The sequence below is a fragment of the Cydia splendana genome, chromosome Z, assembly GCF_910591565.1.
Source record: "Cydia splendana chromosome Z, ilCydSple1.2, whole genome shotgun sequence".
In the NCBI taxonomy this organism is placed as follows: Eukaryota; Metazoa; Arthropoda; class Insecta; order Lepidoptera; family Tortricidae; genus Cydia; species Cydia splendana.
In genome coordinates, this window is record NC_085987.1 from 45,803,037 (window position 1) to 45,822,573 (window position 19,537).

The following is a 19,537-nucleotide window of genomic DNA, read 5'->3' on the forward strand; positions in this document are numbered from 1 at the left end:
TCTTGCTGCGTATAGGCAAAGGGGGGAGGGACGTTGGGTGCGCGGGACGGAGTAAGCTTCTTACCAACAATTTATTTGTAAAAATAACGTCGCTCGTCGTTGTAACCGGACTTGACGGACGGATTTTGTGTCAATTTCCGTCGTTAAAAGCGGTCGGTCGTTATAAGCGGAGTCGTAATAAACGGTTGTATTTTCATAGTAGCTAGTACTAAAACCAAACAAGTGCCTATACTTACGTCGCTATAAGCGGTTGGTTGTTATATGCGAAGTCGTACTAACCGGACTCTACTGTATATGTATGTGAAGTTTCCGCTCAGTTGAACAATGGCAAGTGGGTCCAATTTAGCTTGCAAGATTTGGCCCGAACAAGAATATACACACACATTGCAAGTCAAATTGCAGTCGGGTTGCAGTCTGTCTGTATCGGCCCTAAAATCCATTTGCACATACTGTCAATGTTATCACTTTTCAAATGTATATTTACATTTGAAAATCGTATGAAACATGACTAAGCCAGGAACACATCTTTCTTGAGACTTTCAAGTGCGTTGCACTGCCATAGAGAATTACAGACCAGCCACTACGGATTTTTGTATAAAAACCTCTTTTTCAAAGTCGCTAAGTAATATGTAGCCATAGCCTATGGCACCCGTGATTATAACAAATCAATTTACGTCTCATTTTGACCTCACAATGGAACGCACGACAAATACGTATTCTCCCCCCCGTTACATTTTCAGACGCGAAACACTTCATTATTTCATATAATTACGATTACGAGAGCCTTTATACCACCAAATAGTATTTTATCATTAGGAGTATCATTTGGGCCCTTTTACATCTACAAAATGTATAGGTAATTAACTATAGAGCAATATCACATCATTTGTATAAAAAAAAACATACTTTTTCAAATCCACATTTTTGTTACTACATACTTACAAACTAAAAACTCTAAATAATTTTGTTAGTTGATAACAATTCCCGTTCAAAAGTGTTTGTTAGTGTCTTGTTGTTCTACTTATAGAGGCATTTGTTTAAGTTATTAGAGAATGGTAGATACTTTGGACGGACGGAGGTACGTGTACTTGTATTTATAAATGTTTCTATGTGTTTTTACCAGACTACGGCAAAGCAAACGGAGGGTTATGATTTTGACCGGCATGCTCAACTCATATATTTTGTATTACCTAAGACCTAAAAAGAACCCTTGAGACCTAGGATAAATTGAAATTGGTTTAATTGTCACATTATGATTTGATATATGTAGTAGTAGCAACAGTAGTAAACTCTTTATGGAAAAAAAAAAACATAATTACAAATGACATAAAATTAGTACTAGTGGCTCTGTGAGCTGTAGACCTCGCGAGAAGAGCTTAAAACTGAGTAAATGTATGGCACCGTTGTTTAGAAAAATTTAGAGAATCTAATTTGACAATTAAAACCTTATCTATCGAACCTGCTTACAATACGCTTAGCCCGCGCTTGATAAATAAAAAATAAAAAAGTTTTTCATTTTTTTTAAATAAAAAAATAAAATAAAAAACAACAATTGATATGAAATTTAAGTGTAAAAAAATACAAAAAGTTATATCCCAGCATATAATTACTGGGGATCGAACCCAGACCTTCCGTGCAAACAAAAAAAGCGAATGTTTGCAATATACAACATGATAGTTCTTACATGAGGTGACGAAATTTAGCTACTCATTCTCAAGTAAAAACTAAATATCTTAATACCTCCAAAACCAGCGAAATAAAATTTCTTAGAATTTTTGACCATTTAATCTGTAAATATGTCTTAAAAAGAATACACTATTATGATACCGATGCGACTATTTGTTTAAGCGCGAGCTATCACAACTTTACCATTTTGAAATTTTTTTAAAAACCGGCTCGACAACATTTTTTTATCGAATCATAGAATTCGGTTATAAAATTTCACGAGAATCGGTTAAGAATTGCGGCCTGTAGAGGAGAACATCTGGACATACAAAACTAAATATCTTAATACCTCCAAAAACAGCGAAATACATTGTCTGATTTTTTTTACATTTAATCTGTAAAGATGTCTCAAAAAGAATACACTCTTATGATACCGATACGACTATTTGTATAAGCGCGAGCTATCACGACTTTTCCATATTGAAAAATTTTCAAAAACCGGCTCGGCAAAAAATTTTGAGCGGTTCATAGAATTCGGTTACAAAATTTCACGAGAATCGGTTAAGAATTGCGACCTGTAGAGGAGAACATCCGGACATACAAAAGCAAAACGCCCGAGTCAAAACGTAGACCTTCGCTTCGCTTCGGTCAAAGAAGTACAAAGGCAAACTTATTCCCTTTGAGTGATCTCTTCCAGTAAGAGTAGAGAAGAGAGTAGTGGGAGACTACTCATTTTTCATATAACTACTGAAAAGACTGGTTTTTCTTATTCATATAACTACTACTAAGTAAGTAGGTAAGTAGTAGTAGTAGTAGAAAGTAACTAGTAGTTATATGAATAAGAAAAAGCAGTTTCTTCCTAGTGGCTTAACTGTTTTACTCTGTGGTCGTCTCATGTCAGAAGCATGTCCAAATTGCATCCTGCCTTTGAAACTTCGATACAACTCAATCCAATATTCTCGTTGTCAGACCGATATATACCTTATCACGTTGACGTAAGGTTCAAAATTAGTCAATGTCGACGTGAACAAATCGGATGTGACTTGAGAAATGTGTTTGAAATATTGCTTACTTACGTTTTAATGTAAGCCTGTTATTGCTTGTGGAAGTGTGAAGTCTATAAAATACTGGACAAGTGCGAGTCGGACTCGCCCACCGAGGGTTCCGTACTTTTTAGTATTTGTTATTATAGCGGCAACAGAAATACATCATCTGTGAAAATTTCAACTGCCTAGCTATCACGGTTCATGAGATACAGCCTGGTGACAGACGGACGGACGGACAGCGGAGTCTTAGTAATAGGGTCCCGTTTTTACCCTTTGGGTACGGAACCCTAAAAATGCGCCTTTGAGTATTGACAGTCGTATCAGGATGCCGCTTAAGAGGAAAGTGGATGACCGGTTCTCCACACAAACGCAGTCCTAATTTTCCTCCGTGGATGTTAAAATTACAGAAAATATTTTTACATAATTTGATGTCCGTCCATAATCCGTCGCGTCGGCGCCAATGGGGTTGGCCGGTGGAAGTTTTTAGCAGATGGCGCCATCATACGCTTGCCCTGTCAATCCCTAGAATTGTGTCAATTTTTTTTAATACCCTGGATGCCAGCCCTTTAAGCCAAATCTCATAGAAAAAGGGGCAAGCTATGATGGCGCCATCTAGGCAAACCTTTGACAGTTGCCAACCCCATTAACGTTGTTCATACTATTTTTCGTTAATCCGCTCCGTACAACCGCGCCACCTAGCGGACGCCCTAAATACTAAATTCTAAAGAGATTGTCTAAGTAAGAGCCCAAAGAGGGTCCCTAATACCATTAGTGATGCAGGCATGTTCCGACAATAGATTCCGAATCTATTTCATTATTCTTTTATTTTCTCCACAGTCCACACCGTGTCCGGGATAAAGGCGGTTAAAGTACTGCGCCTTCTAGTGGGGTGGGGTATATCGATATTCGAAGAATTTAGTACAGGTAGTTCGAAAAATGATTTTATTTGTTTTTATTTTTATCGATTTTTTGCTGTTGTGACATTTAGATATTTTAATTTTTATTTGCACTGTTTGATGTTTAATTTAAGTGTATTTTGAGTTTTGACATTTCTTTTGAATTGTTATTACATATAGTAATGTATATCTTAACTATTTGAAATTTCTGTAAATGAAGGTTTAGTGAATAAAATTAAACTAAAACTTCTACTGATTAATGCAGGCAGCAATGTTCCGACAATTATCGATCCGGAATCGAAAACCCGTCGAAAAATCGAAAATTCTTTTGTTTCTGCTCGCCGTGTCCTGAGTAAATGTGAGTGGGGCGAATGTATTACCTACTCGTACGATCTCTAGTGGGGTGAGGATATCGATAGATTTAGATGTATTTCTTTCATAATATTAATTTACAATATAAGTTATTTTAAGCTAATCTCGGGATTTCGGGGTTGGTCCCATAGTAAAAGATGCTCAGTATAATCTCAAAACCTCCCTGGCTACGGGAATGCAGTTACTTTTTAGCCACCCTGTATGGGAACCCCGGAATTTCATAACAAAAGTTAAAAGTTTAAAAAATCATAACTCGAAAACTACGAAAAATCGGCTAACATACATGGGATTCTGATAGCCCACGACGTGAGGAATCTAAAAAAAATTTTTGGACGTCAAGGTTTGGACCACCCTGTATATATTTCGGGGATCTCAGAAACGGCTCTAACGATTTCGATGAAATTTGCTATATAGGGGTTTTCAGAGTCGAAAAATCGATCTAGCTAGGTCTTATCTCTGGGAAAACGCGCATTTTTGAGTTTTTATTTGTTTTCCGAGCAAAACTCTGTCTCCCAGATATTCTATATGAATTTACTTATACCTAGGTAGAGTTAGATCAAGACAAGTGTTATTTATACGTCATAATTTCATAGATGTTTAACGTTTAAAATAACACTTGCACTGCGTGTGCTATCAAAATCGTTGCACACTGGTCTTGGTCTATGATCGTTAAAACAATAACAATAAAATTACACTGAATTTTGATATTCGAAGGAGTAAACATTAAATTCATTATCACTAGAGAGGCAGGGAATGTATACGTAGTACTTGCCAGCAATATTTGAATACGAATACGAGTAGATGGCGCAATCAATATTGCCCTTTGATGGGTATTTATGTACCGTGAATAAAAAATATTTATACGAGTCTGTTTCACAGGCTATACAGACAGCCATTAGGGGTCGTCCAGAAATCATGTGATCATATTTGGCCTATTTTTGACACCTCCTCCCCCTTGGTGATAATTATGATGCGGGTACCCATAAACGCTAGGTTGCTTCAAGGCCATGGCGCCGATGCGAGCTTTTATTATTCATGTTTTAAAGTTGGTGCGATAAATGTTTTTTTATTGGGTAATACGCATATAAAATAGAGCGGATTATTTGACCTGATTAAATTTTTAACCGACTTCCATTTCATAGAAGGAGGAGGTTCTGTATTCGGTTGTGGCTATGTTTTTTTTTTCTATGTTTGAGTAATATTGTTGTTTTTGGCTTTCCCGCTTTGAAAAAAAATTACACGTGATATCTTCTCTGACCCCCCTCCCCCATCGTGATCATTCATGATATTTTTCATACCCCCACCCCCTCTCTAAACGATCACATGATTTCTGGACAACCCCTAATGAAGCCAAAAAAAAGCGTGGGCTGTAGAGTCACCACATATAGTTGCAATTTTGGTGGAAATATTGTCATTACATTGGAATTGATAATATTTATACTGCGAAGGCGAGGTCGCCAGTATTGGAATTTCGTAAGACGTTACCTTTAATTTAACGCATGTCACATGCCTCTACGTACATTAATAAATATGTATAAATAAATAATAAATAAATATTATAGGACATTTTTACACAAATTGACTAAGCCCCACGGTAAGCTCAAGAAGGCTTGTGTTGTGGGTACTCAGACAACGATATATATAATATATAAATACTTAAATACATAGAAAACAACCATGACTCAGGAACAAATATCTGTATCATCATACAAATAAATGCCCTTACCAGGATTCGAACCCGGGACCATCGGCTTCATACGCAGGGTCACTACCCACTAGGCCAGACCGGTCGTCTAAATTAAGCTTTTAGATTTATAAATTATATTTTGAGAAAGCCACAACACTCGTATTGATTCTTCTCTATTTTTTAAATTAAATTTTATCGATAACAATTTTTTCCCACCCCTACCGGTAATGAAGAGAAAGGAATTAAGGTAAGTTCGTTTAGTACTATTCAGGTCCGTTCAGCGTAAGTCGTGACTGTAATTTAAAACGTTTTAAAGCACAACGTTCTCTCTCTCACATTACACTCTTGTGTGATTGTGAGGGGGACAGATAAGTGTTGCGATGTTGTTTTGTTGCATTTAATTACTACGTGCCGATTTACGAGTAAGAGGATAGGTGGAAACTAAAGCTAAACTAATTAGCGGTACTTTCATGAATGCTTAGTGCGAAAAATAATGGCGTATACCTAACGTAAAATGTGCCAACTTTGCTCCAAAATTCGAAGTTTATTTTTTAATGATTACTATGCTTATATAATATAAAATGTCGATTTAGAGTCGATTTATCATGCTGTAACACTTAAATGAGAATGTAATATTACCTGTATATAATAATCTGTATCTTAAGGTATTTAAATAAAAGTAAACAAATAATTTGTATAATTTCGGGTAGTTATAACATTTATTGGTTAATCGACCAAATACAAAACCGCCCGGATCTGTCACTGAACGACCTGACTTTAACCTACATTATTTGATCATGTAATCTTTTCATCTACCCTCAACTGGCTTATGGAGCCATTTGAGGGTAGATTTTGTTTAAATACTTTTATTTAAATACCTAACGATACAGCCTATAAGAGTTTTCATATATAAAAACTTTTGGAGCATAATTACCCAGTGGGGCAAAGTAGGCACTTTTTACGGTATCTTGTTTAATATTGTGACCTGACTGCCTCTTAAGGGGCCCACTGATTAAGTGTAACATTCCATTTCTGACCGCAGCTGCACTACTGGGTACTGAACGCGTCGGTGTTAATGTCAATTTCCATAGTAAAATGAACAGTAGTGCAGCTGTCGTTGGAAATGGACTCTCACCTTAACAGTCCGCCGGACGGTATCGGCCTGTCAGTTAGAACAAAATTTTGACAGTTCCGAACAACTGCCAGGCCGCTACCGTCCGGCGGACTGTTAATCAGTGGGCCCCTTTAGCTTAATTGGCAGTGAGAATATAAGCTGGAAGTCCTAGGTTCAAAACTCAGTGAGGGCATTTAATTGTGTCATAAATGATGTTTTATTCTGATCATATAACTGATCCCGGGTATGTCCTTAAACTACGTCCAAGACCACCGGTGGACGGGCAGCAGCGTCCCTCAAATTCGGTGTACTCGACTGCGATCGCCAACCCACCTGCCAAGCGTGGCGATTATGGCATACACCCCCCAAAGGGGGAGGCCTATGTTCAGCAGTGGACGTCTTATGGCTGAGATGATGATGATGATGATATAACTAGCGACCCGCCCCGGCTTCGCACGGGTTATACAAAATCTTAACAAGTTATACATTTAATCCTTTCTCAAGAATCACTCTATTGATAGGTGAAAACCGCGTGTAAATCCGTGCAGCAGTGTTTGAGTTTATCGCGAACATACAAACAGACAGACGCGGCGGGTGACTTTGTTTTATATGTAGTGACAGAAAAATATTTATATTGATTTTTTAGGGTTCCGTACCCAAAGGGACGGGACCCTATTACTAAGACTCCGCTGTTCGTCTGTCTGTCTGACTGTCTGTCTGTCACCAGGCAATATCTCATGAACCGTGATAGTTGAATTTTCACAGATGATGTATTTCTGTTGCCGCTATTAACAACAAATACTAAAAACAGATTTTTTTAAAGTGGGGCTCGCATACAAGAAACGTGATTTTTTGTTGTTTTTTTCGTAATGGTACGGAACCCTTCCGAGTCCGACTAGCACTTGCCCGGTTTTTATTTATTTGTAAAATATCCAATGTACTCTAAAAGCAGTAACGAGGATTAAATACAACATTGCGAAGAGAATTATGCAAATATATCTCCTCAAAACGAATGTAATCGGCAGAAATCCGGAGCATGCCGATACAAATGAAGGGGAGAGCCGTAAAATATGATATAAATGGCGACGAAGCTTTCGAGGAGATTTATAAGCGTAGTGCTCATCGGGTGCGGTCTAAGGGCGTCCGCCTAGCGCGCATGACTCACGTTAGACCGGGCCGGAGCTTCCGACGCTTACTTTTCTATGATTGATGACCGGTGATCACGTAATATTTCCATAGAAAACGAAGCGCTGGAAGCTACGGCCCGGTCTAACGTGAGTCATCCTTAAGAGCCCATCAACGTGTACACTAGCGCCACTGCTAAATAATCGTGATTATTTAAATTTAACGACGGGTATTAAAAAAAAGGGGGCTGCTACGTACTGTTTTGTGTATTTTTTTAAGTACCTTTTGAATACATCAAACTAGTTTTTATGTTGCTGGATTCATCGTTCTATGAACTCAAAACAATAACGGCCATTTTAACTTTGGACGCATAGGCTGATGAATCCAGCAACATAAAAACTAGTTTGATGTATTCAAAAGGTACTTAAATACACAATACAGTACGTAGCGGGCCCCTTTTAATATGACAGTTAATTTTTACATATTATGTAACTAGTACCTGTCACATAAAATGTTTATTGTCATTTTTTGGAAGTAAGTAATCCAAATAAAGGAAGTTTAGCACATTCATTTATTTGGATTTTTTGAAATTAAACCCAACCTAAAGAAAGTTGGTGTAACTGTCATAGGGCCCATCATTTGCCAAGAGGTACGAGTGTGCCCTATAAACGGTTGATCTACCCCTGGCCCCATCCAGCAGACATTGAGTTGAGCGCAGACGCTTGAAGTTGACAGTTTGATTGAGCCCAATAACCGAACTGTCATGTACCTAAGAGGCATTCAGCTGGCAAAGGGAGCGGTGTGATTGCATTCGCTGCCTAAGGCTGCCTTTCCACCAGAGATAAGCGAAGATGCGTAACATTTGTTTGTTAAGAACCAATCGAAAATTGCCGACTAGAGCGAGGATATGTATCTAATGAACGATTTTATTCCCTGAAATGTTACACATTACAATGTATTATTTTTTATCGACTTAGGGCTTAATTAACATTATTAGTTCGTGATTCATATGGCTTTCATCACACTTTTGAGGAAAATAAATGATGTAAATAAAACTACTGCCTAATTTCGTATGGATATTAGGCCGTGTCCGGGCCGGAACTTCCGACGCATCGCTTTTTATGGAAAGCATCACATGTCATAGAAAAGTAAGCGTCGGAAGCTCCGGCCCGGACACGGCCCGGTCTAACGTGAGTCATCCTTTACGGACCGCGTCCCCTACATGAATAACACTTGTTTCCCGCCCAACTCTCGTATTTTATCCCCCACCCTTCCCTGACGGAATAAATTATTCTTTCAAATTACATTAGAGTTTTTCGCATCCGAGTTGGAGACATTCCACCCCCTGTATCACAAGATTCGCAAGTCACGGCTTTCCGATCACTATTGAAAGAAAAAAAAAGAGGGAAAGTATTTTTGCGAACATACAAACAATTATAATCTGGAAAACACAACTAGTCCGTCCGTAACAACGAAGAAAACTATATACACCGTGTTTTTATTGAATTCCGTTAACTTCGGGGTATAGTTAAGTACGTTTATAAGAACTAAATGGCATAGTTAATTTTCAAAAAAAAAAAATTTTGTTTTTTTTTTGTTTTTTTTTTGTTTCAAAAGTAATTAAATGTAGCATATAGCGTTGTTGTAACACGGGCATTACATTTAACTCAACCAAACAATTGAAATCTGTGACATATCAATGTCATTTCGTACATCAATCGACCGAGATTGTACTTAAGTTTAGTAGCAAATGTATGAACTCATTCTAAACACTAATCAATATGTAAGCCGGCCCTAAGGCAAGTGTACACGCTTGTAGAGGCCTTATAGGAAAAAAATAAATTATGGATTATCTCCGAAATGGACTTAATTAGAACATCGGTGTCTTTGAGAAAGTTACTTGATTTAAGCTCAGGAATGCACCCTTGAAATTAACGGAAATCAAAAAAAACACGGTGTATACATATATATATATATTTATTATATATATTTTGTTTCATTGTAATTTAATCTGTCTTATGTACAATAAAGTGTTTAAATACATACATACATACGAACATACTATAGGTACTCATCCCTTTCTATTGGGTGCTAGTGCTAGCGTAAGATGAAGACAGTATGATTCTCTCTGCCTAATTTTAAGTACAAACATTAAATTAAATGTGTCAGCAAAAAGCATAATTTGTTATGATGAAGGCAAATTTCTGAAAGTTCATGCAAAGTTCAAGTTTATTTCCTAGTGCAATAAACTTTACTGCGCCATATTTTAGAGACTTAACTGTGCTAGAAACACGCTCAAGTTTGCACTGAAACTTACGTAGGGTCTAAATTGAGCACACAAACTGCCGTATCCGAACTTCAAGATATTCACAAGAGACGACACGTACTAGATCCATTCTAGATACGTTATAGTTTAGATATCAACTAGTTCTCTTTTGCAGCGCAATTCGGGCAACCAATGTCACTTTTACGTTAGATAGAGTTAGATATCTATTAGATGTGAATTGGATCTCTAAGTCATATCCTGTGGAAATCGTTCAAGAGTATCTCCAGAATCGCGCAAATGTCAAATTTGACAGGTTAGATCTTAAACATATCGTTATCGTATCTTGGTGATGTCTAAAAGATATCTAATAGATATTTATTTCAAAATCCGAATCGGGCCCAAATATATCTCGAAGCTGTTCCGACTTGAGGAAGCGACAGCTGACATACACGAGACAGCTATGTATTTCATTATTATAAAAGGTTTTGTTGCTGTCGCAGTTATGGTTATTCTAAATTAGTTAGTTACAATATTTAAATTAGATTTTGTTTTAGTGAAACAGTACAATACGGATATAATGACATCGAAGGAAAGTGACAAACATGGCATAATAAGCGAACCACTACACCTTATAAAACAACGTCCCCCGCCGCGTCTGTCTGTTTGTGTGTTTGTATGTTTGTTCGCGATAAACCCAAAAACTACTGAACGGATTTTCATGCGGTTTTCACCTGTCAATAGCGTGATTCTTGAGGAAGGTTAAGGTGTATAATTTGTTAACCCGTGCGAAGCCGGGGCGGGCCGCTAGTGTTATATTATAAAGCGTAGTTGATCAACTTCTTATTTTTAAGTTTTCCAAATTAATCTCAAACTCCTTTATGAGAGATGAGTTTAGCTTACTACCAAACATATTATGTTACTTGAATATTTATATGTGACGTTATCTATGAAAAGGGACCTTATTGCCGATGGCGCTTACGCCATTATTAACGATGCTCCGTTATAAATACAATGCCTCGCGACGCTGCGCGGCGTAAGCGCCATCGACAATATTAAGGACCCTTTTCATAGATAAGTAACGCCCCTTATCATATTTCATGTTATTCTAGAATATAGTATTAGGGGTGACTCAAGTTAGACCGGTCCGTGTCCGGGCCGGAGCTTCCGGCGTATCGTTTTCTATGGAAACCATCACGTGATCGCCTGTCATGTCATAGAAAAGTATGCACTGGAAGCTCCGGCCCGGACACGGCTCGGTCTAACGCGAGTCATCCTTTAATCATGAGCGTAACCTCGATTGTATGCCGGCAGCACTCAGGATCACGAGGACTATCGATTTAAAAAGAACATAAATTTGTCCAAAAAAATATCAGTTTTGTAACGCATTTTCACATACATTTTGTATGGACCGTTACAAAACAGACACTCAAAATTTGTATAAAAACTGGGGACACTTTTTTCTTTGTCTCATTCAATAATTAATCGTGATTCTGAGTCTAAACAACCCAAAAGTTGATAGTTTTTCAAAAAAACAAATTTTACATACAATTTTTTTTGAAAACACCGACATACACAAAATACTCGTGAAACTCAGGTAGGTACAGTCACCTGCAATAATATGTTACTCTTCGAAGGCCGCAAAAATATATGACACGCTCTTATGGTTCTACGAATAAGTTCGTGTCAGATATTTTTGCGGCCTTCACAGAGTAACATATTATTGCAGGTGACTGTACCTACCTATATTTTGCTTGTAAACTTTTGATACTTGTTTAATATTCTCTTTTGTGTTTAATCGTTTTTGTAATTACTTTTTTATCTCATTCGGAGTTTGTTGCGAGTGATTATTTCTTTTGGGCTTTTGAATACAGATGTAGTGCATAATTGTTTTCCATCGTATTTTCTCGGAAACGTTCGTATTTGTCATGCTACTTCAGTCAACCTCAGTACTTTTTGTACCGAGACTGACTGAAATAGCGAGACACGTTCGTACGTTTCCGTGAAAATACGATGGAAAATAATAACGCACTACCTAGGTACATCTGTATTTTATTACACGACTGCCCAAAAAAAAAGAGTGTATTGTTTTCAGCGTTCATGTTTGTATGTATGTGAGTTTCTTTATTCCACCTTAACTTCTGATAGCCTTGACCGATTTAGACGTATGTTACCTCATTAGAATCCTTACGTCATCCCGGGTGACATAGGCTATGTGACGTAATTATAAAAATAATATGGCGGACTTAATACGCCATATTACGCAACCTTTAGAAAAAAATATCGTGCAAACCTATCGAGTAGGGTATCAAAATGAAGGGCTGTGAAAGCCGATTAATAATATATACGCAACATGTGGGTTTAAGTTTAAGTTTGAGAAAGTAAGAATTGACAAAATATGTTAAGAAAAGCTTATCTCATAAAACCAAATATTATTATTGAATGGGACATTAAAAAGAAGGGGTTTGACCGCTGATCATAAAAAAATATAATTTTATTATATTAGGTACAGTATACTACTCATAGTTTTTAATACACCTTCTAAATTGCGCTAATGGAATCGAAAAGTTTAAAATATAGCTTCTATTTATTTATCGATATGATGCAGTCTCTCTAAGCTAACTCTGCACCAACTTTGGTAGAACAAATTGTGAAAGTATCATAATAACCGTATGTTTTTATTTAATTTTAACATTTATGATGATGATATTTTCACACTTTGTCTTAGCGAATGCTATGCAAAGTCAGCTTGGTATTTTCTGGATAAATGATTTCTTCTAAAAAAAATTGTAGATTCTTTCCTAGGACGCCCGACGTACGTGGCGCGCTGTACGCGTTCCAAAACCGGGCGCCTTCGGTGTCCTCATACTAAAAGCGTCGGGCGTAGCCCGACGTACGTGACACGCTGTACGCTTACCAAAGCCGGGCGCCTTTCTGCGTCCTCATACTCAAAGCGTCGGGCGTAGCCCGACGTACGTGGCGCGCTGTACGCGTTCCAAAACCGGGCGCCCGCATACTAATAGAGTCGGGCGTAGGTAGCCCGACGTACGTGGCGCGCTGCGCGCGGTCCAAAGCCAGGCGCCTTCGACCTTCTCATACTAAAAGTGTCGGGCGTAGCCCGACGGACGTGACACGCTGTACGCTTGCCAAAGCCGGGCGCCTTCAGCGTTCTCATACTCAAAGCGTCGGGCATAGCCCGACGTACGTGGCGCGCTGCGCGCGGTCCAAAGCCAGGCGCCTTCGACCTTCTCATACTAAAAGTGTCGGACGTAGCCCTACGTACGTGACACGTTGTACGCTTACTAAAGCTGGGCGCCTTTGGCGCCCTCATACTCAAAGCGTCGGGCATAGCCCGACGTACGTGGCGCGCTGCGCGCGGTCCAAAGCCAGGCGCCTTCGACCTTCTCATACTAAAAGTGTCGGGCGTAGCCCTACGTACGTGACACGTTGTACGCTTACTAAAGCTGGGCGCCTTTGGCGCCCTCATACTAAAGCGTCGGGCGTAGCGCGACGTACGTGGCGCGTTGTACGCTTACCGAACCCGGGCGCCTTCGGCGCCCTCACACTTAAAGCGACGTACGTGGCGCGCTGTACGCGTTCGAAAGCCAGGCGCCTTCGACCTTCTCATACTAAAAGAGTCGGGCGCAGCCCGACGTACGAGACACGCTGCACGCTTACCAAAACCAGGCGCCTTCGGCGTTCTCATACTCAAAGCGTCGGGCATAGCCCGACGTACGTGGCGCGCTGCGCGCGGTCCAAAGCCAGGCGCCTTCGACCTTCTCATACTAAAAGTGTCGGGCGTAGCCCTACGTACGTGACACGTTGTACGCTTACCAAAGCTGGGCGCCTTTGGCGCCCTCATACTAAAAAGCGTCGGGCGTAGCGCGACGTACGTGGCGCGCTGAACGCTTACCAAACCCGGGTGCCTTCGGCGCCCTCATACTTAAAGCGTTGGGTGTACCCCGACGTACGTGGCGCGCTGCACGCGTTCCAAAGCCAGGCGCCTTCGGCGCCCTCATACTAAAAGAGTCGACGTACGTGACACGTTGTACGCTTACCAAATCTGGGCGCTGGAGGCGCCCTCATACTAAAGGAGTCGGGCGTAGCCCGACGTATGTGACGCGCTGCACGCGGTCCAAAGCCAGGTGCAAATCATAAAACATATGGTTGGTTTAAAAAATCTAAAAAGTATAAAATAAAATAAATTAATTAAAAATTAAAAAACACGACTGCGAAAAAAGCGAACTGAAAAGACAAAAATAATTTATAGTTGTGTTAGTTACCCAGTCACATGTTTGATATTTTTCATTGACTGTACCTGTGTATTTTATTTCGATTGCAGTCGGGGACCTTTTAAATGGGAAAATGTCAATACATCAAGGTCCCCGACTGCAATTGAAATAAAATACACAGGTACAGTCAATGAAAAATATCAATCATGTGACTGGGTAACTAACACAACTATAAATTATTTTTGTCTTTTCAGTTCGCTTTTTTCGCAGTCGTGTTTTTTAATTTTTAATTAATTTATTTTATTGTTTTTCTCGTTCTGTGATCGAGTTAAGCCACAAGTACTTAGGTAATTTATATATGTATAAAAATATTTATGTTGCAATTTTTACGTGTTACTAGTGTTACTACACTATTAATAATATTCACATTATTTTAAATTAATTAACGGGCTCCTAGCCTAGTCGGTAGTGACCCTGTGTACGAAATTGGAGGTCCTGGGTTCGAATCCGGGTAAGGGCATTTGTCTGAGTATTAATCACAAATATTTGTTCCTGAGTTAGGAATATGTTTTCTTTGTATATGTATAAGTATTTATACTGATTACTGATATTATTTAGCTTAAAAAACATGTTTTAAAAGTATTTTGACACACATATATCGTGGATATTTTCATAGCCACTGGCTTTTCAAAATACTTAATTATTTGTACATGTATCATTAACCATGAATCAAGTAGTTAATTTGTCTCTCGTAAAATATTATTTTAGAGAGAAACTAAAATAAGTGAGTAAAGTTAAAATGAGTTTCCAGCGACAGATCACCTCACACAGACGCCGCATCATGGCGCGTTCACGGAAATTCATGCGCAATTTTCACTTGTGCGGCAATCCAAGAAACTTAAATAATGTATGAAAATAGTAAATTTTCGTAGCATCTGTCATCCCAATACATTTATTTTTCAAGCTTTTATTTTACTTGTTATGTTATAATATGTATAAGCTAAATTTGACCCAGTTCCCGATTTCCGATTGGGCTGAAAATTTGCATACATATGTAAGTCGGGTGATAATGCATTATTTTGGTACCATCGAGCTGATCTGAAGATGGAGGTAGCCATAGGAACACTGTGATGAAACAACGCCACCTAATTATTGAGTTTGGGGTTTTTAGAATTGTCTCGATTAGTATTAGTTGCTTGTGGTAAGAAAAGTACAGTCAGCGAGAAAAGCTTGTACCAAAAATTACATTTTATGCCAAAAACTTATTTACTTTTCTATTGTCAACCTACGATTGTCAGCTTAGAGGATATAACCAAACGGAGACGACATGTCTATATTTTTCGGTACAAAATAGTCTGCCGTTTTTTGCGGGGGAGGGGCACATCAAATGTATACGTAATGTCAAAATAGCCATGTCAGATAAACGTCAGTCCATACATGTGGTTGACCACTGGCCGCCTATTTTCGACAGAGGGGAACGCCTGTTAATGACCACTCCGTTTGGTTATATTCTCTAAGATTGTCAGCCTGGCTAGGCATGTACGGATATGATGGTCGTATTTGTCTACGTGACAGCATCTCTCTCTCTCATTGCGTGTTGTTAGAAAGTGACAACCATTTTATCACGTGAATAAACCCATCCGTTTTACCTGCGACTGTAGAAGTTGTTACGTGCTCCGTTTAGCGTGTAGTAATCTGTGCAGCAAACTGAGCACCGGGAAACGTATTTTCTTAATACGTAACGTATTTTCTGACTTCCGGGAAATGGGAGTGAAAATGAATGTCGTGGTCGGAAATTGTGTCATAATTTAAACCGACTTTTAAATTTCGAATGAGTCTTGCAATTCGGTATTTTTTTACCGATTTCAAAATTCGAATAGGCGGAGGTTCTCAATTCAATTAGGTACACGTTTTATTTTTTTACATGTTTGTTACCCATAGACCTCCGTCATTTCTCAACCGATTTTCAAAGTTTATTTTTTGATTGAAAGTAGAATAATTCAATTTTTCTCAAATCCATTTCTGATGATGGGATCCGTGAGGAATCGATATCTACGTGCCTTTGAGTATGAGCGAGTAATTGGTGTAACAATTAGTTTACATTAATTTTATTAAATAAAACATTAATGAATACGATTATAACTACATTCGTATTTTCAGATGCGATAGCGATAGATATTTTTGATTATGAGGATATCACGTATCATTTGTGGTATATTGTAGAAAAAAAATTCAGCCATATCGTATCTGGAGGATCCCAAAATTAATGTTTTGAAAATTATTTTTTGTTTAATTTTTAAAAAAATGGTTGAAATGTAATGATGTGGTATATTTTTAGAATCGCCTTAAAAGCCCTTTCATATATACCTACACACGATAGGTTTATGAAAACAATTTTTTTTTCATACAAAGCAAACAAACTCAACACTCCGTCCTAAGGGAATTTTTTTTAGGAACTGCCGGAGCAAAAATTTTGTTTTGACCTAGTATGCGTGTGCCAAACGGCTACCCTGTACATCGTTTGCGGTTTTTTAAACTGAACAGCCGGCCTAGCCAAGGTTACAATCGCTATCGCTTCGACAACGAAAAGCTTTATGTCTCTCTATCACTCTTCCATATTAGTGCGACAGTGACAGTTGCGTTTCGATCGCTACGGAGCGTAAGCGAATGGCATCTTGGCTACACGGCCAGGTTAGACTATCTATACCTAATAAACGTAACTTTTGACTGAAGGATATTATTAATTGTCCTTTATTTTGTTTACAGGTATAACGCCTAGAAAAGTCAAGTCACTCAACCTTGTTAGCAGAGGTAAGACAGTTACCATAGAGCATTTAATAACCGGAGTCTTTAAGAGCTTACCTCTCTGCCAAAACCTTGCACAAATGTGCAAACTTTTGTATGGAGTGACGTTTATCTGACATGGCTATTTATACGTTACGTACAAATCACGTACAAATAGCCACATATTTGACATGCCCCTCCCTCGCAAAAATCGGCAGACTGTTTTGTACAGAAAATGACAGCCAAGGCGTCTCCAGTTACTATTCTAAGGTTAAAATCAGATTTTAACCTTTCTCGGCTAAATGTATTTTTCCTCCCTTCTTTTTTCTTAACATTTTTGTATTGTTTCCACTTATTGCATATTAACTGTATTATTGTGGACATCTGTTATTGGCTTCGTTTTTTGCTCACTGTGCTATGTATTATAGCTGGTCAAGCAAATCTTGTCAGTAAAAAAAGGCGCGATATTCAAATTTTCTATGGGACGATATCCCTTCGCACCTACATTTTTCAAATTTGCCGCCTTTTTCTACTGACAAGATCTGCTTGACCAAGTATATGTACCTACATTTTGTATTGCTGTTGATGCCCCAAAAAAAAAAGGTGACGTTCAGATGACTACTGCAGCCGCATTAAGGTTGACTCACGCTAGACCGGGCCGGAGGTTCCGGCGCTTCGTTTTCTATGGAGAGCACCACGTGATCATCGACCAGCCGTTATCAAAAGTGACGTGTCGGACGCCTCGGCCGGGCCCGGCCTAGCGTGAGTCATCCTTTACTTTTACGACATTACTGTACACCCAGCTCTTGCTCCACAGAATGGCGGCAACTAAAGTTAGGACGACCATGTTTCCGTGTGCTCGGCCTGCACCATTCACTAACCCGGGGTTAACCGGTTAAACCTGGAGTCACCATGGTTACCAGTACAATTTGACACTGGGTTAACGGTTTAATCGCTTAAAAGATGACTCACGTTAGACCGGGCCGTGTCCGGGCTGGAGCTCCCGGCGATTACTTTTCTATGACATGACAGGCGATTACGTGTTGCTTTCCATAGAAAACGATGCGCCGGAAGCTCCGGCTCGGACACGGCGCGATCTAACGTGAGTCATCCTTAACCCCGGGCTAGTGGGATGGGGCAAGTGGCACTAATCTGAACAAAAACGTACGGCATCGGATGCATTTATAATCTGCCAGTTTTAAACGACATATTTGACAGTTTGAAGAGCCCATCAATACGTGCACACTAGCGCCACTGCTAAATGATCGTGATTATTTAAATTTAACGAAAAATATTTAAAAAAGGGAGCCGCTACGTACTGTATTTTGTATTTAAGTACCTTTTGAATACATCAGACTAGTTTTTATGTTGCTGGATTCGTCGATCTAGGAACTCAAAACAAAAACGGCCGTTTTAACTTTGGACGCATAGATTGACGAATCCAGCAACATAAAAACTAGTTTGATGTATTCAAAAGGTAGGTACTTAAATACAAAATACAGCGCGTATAGCGGCCTCCTTTTTTAAATATCTTTCGGTAAATTTAATTAATCACGATTATTTAGCAGTGGCGCTAGTGTGCACGTTGATGGGCTCTTAATTAGCATCTGAATTGCCTATCAGCTATCACTTAAATTGAGAGCATTTCGTAGTGTGTTGAATTAATAATGCTTCTGCTTAAAGCTGAAATGGAGTCACAGATAATTACCTAGATTACGGTTTTATACATAAGGTTTGCCTAGACCCAGCATAGCTTGTATTTTGCGTCATCATTTCTTACTATAATAACTCTTCTTCCTCGCGTTATCCCGGCATTTTGCCACGGCTCATGGGAGCATGCGGTCCGCTTGATAACTAATCCCAAGAATTGACGTAGGCACTAGTTTTTACGAAAGCGACTGCCATCTGACCTTCCAACCTAGAGGGGAAACTAGGCCTTATTGGGATTAGTCCGGTTTCCTCACGATGTTTTCGTTCACCGATAAGCAACTGGTAAATATCAAATGATATTTCGTACCTAAATAAGTTCCGAAAAACTCATTGGTACGAGCCGGGGTTTGAACCCGCAACCTCCGGATTGAAAGTGGCACGCTCTTACCGCTAGGCCACCAGGGCTTCTTTCTTACTATATCTTACTGTAATAACTATTTAATTAATAGGTAATTAAAATAAAATCTATCCTATGTTGGCATAACAATACTTTCAATTGGAGTATTGTTTCATCCGTCACATAAACTTAGTATACAGATGTAGTGTATAATTGTTTTCCATCGTATTTTCTCGGAAACGTTCGTATTTGTCATGCTACTTCAGTCAATGTTAGTACTTTTTGTACCGAGACTGACTGAAATAG

At 38.9% G+C, this 19,537-nt stretch overlaps 1 protein-coding gene and 1 long non-coding RNA gene across 2 annotated transcripts in view; one reads left to right on the plus strand and one right to left on the minus strand.

The window, feature by feature from the left end:
* The window catches only part of LOC134804073 (probable cytochrome P450 303a1), a 372,282-nt gene that overhangs the window by 296,431 nt on the left and 56,314 nt on the right, over positions 1–19,537 (minus strand). The gene's annotated exons all lie outside the window — the stretch shown is intronic.
* LOC134804166 (uncharacterized) overlaps positions 1–19,537 on the plus strand; it is a 105,947-nt gene that overhangs the window by 76,350 nt on the left and 10,060 nt on the right. Inside the window, exon 2 of the long non-coding RNA XR_010146087.1 lies at positions 17,167–17,211. This is a non-coding gene — a long non-coding RNA (uncharacterized LOC134804166). The remainder of the gene's footprint in view (positions 1–17,166; positions 17,212–19,537) is intronic.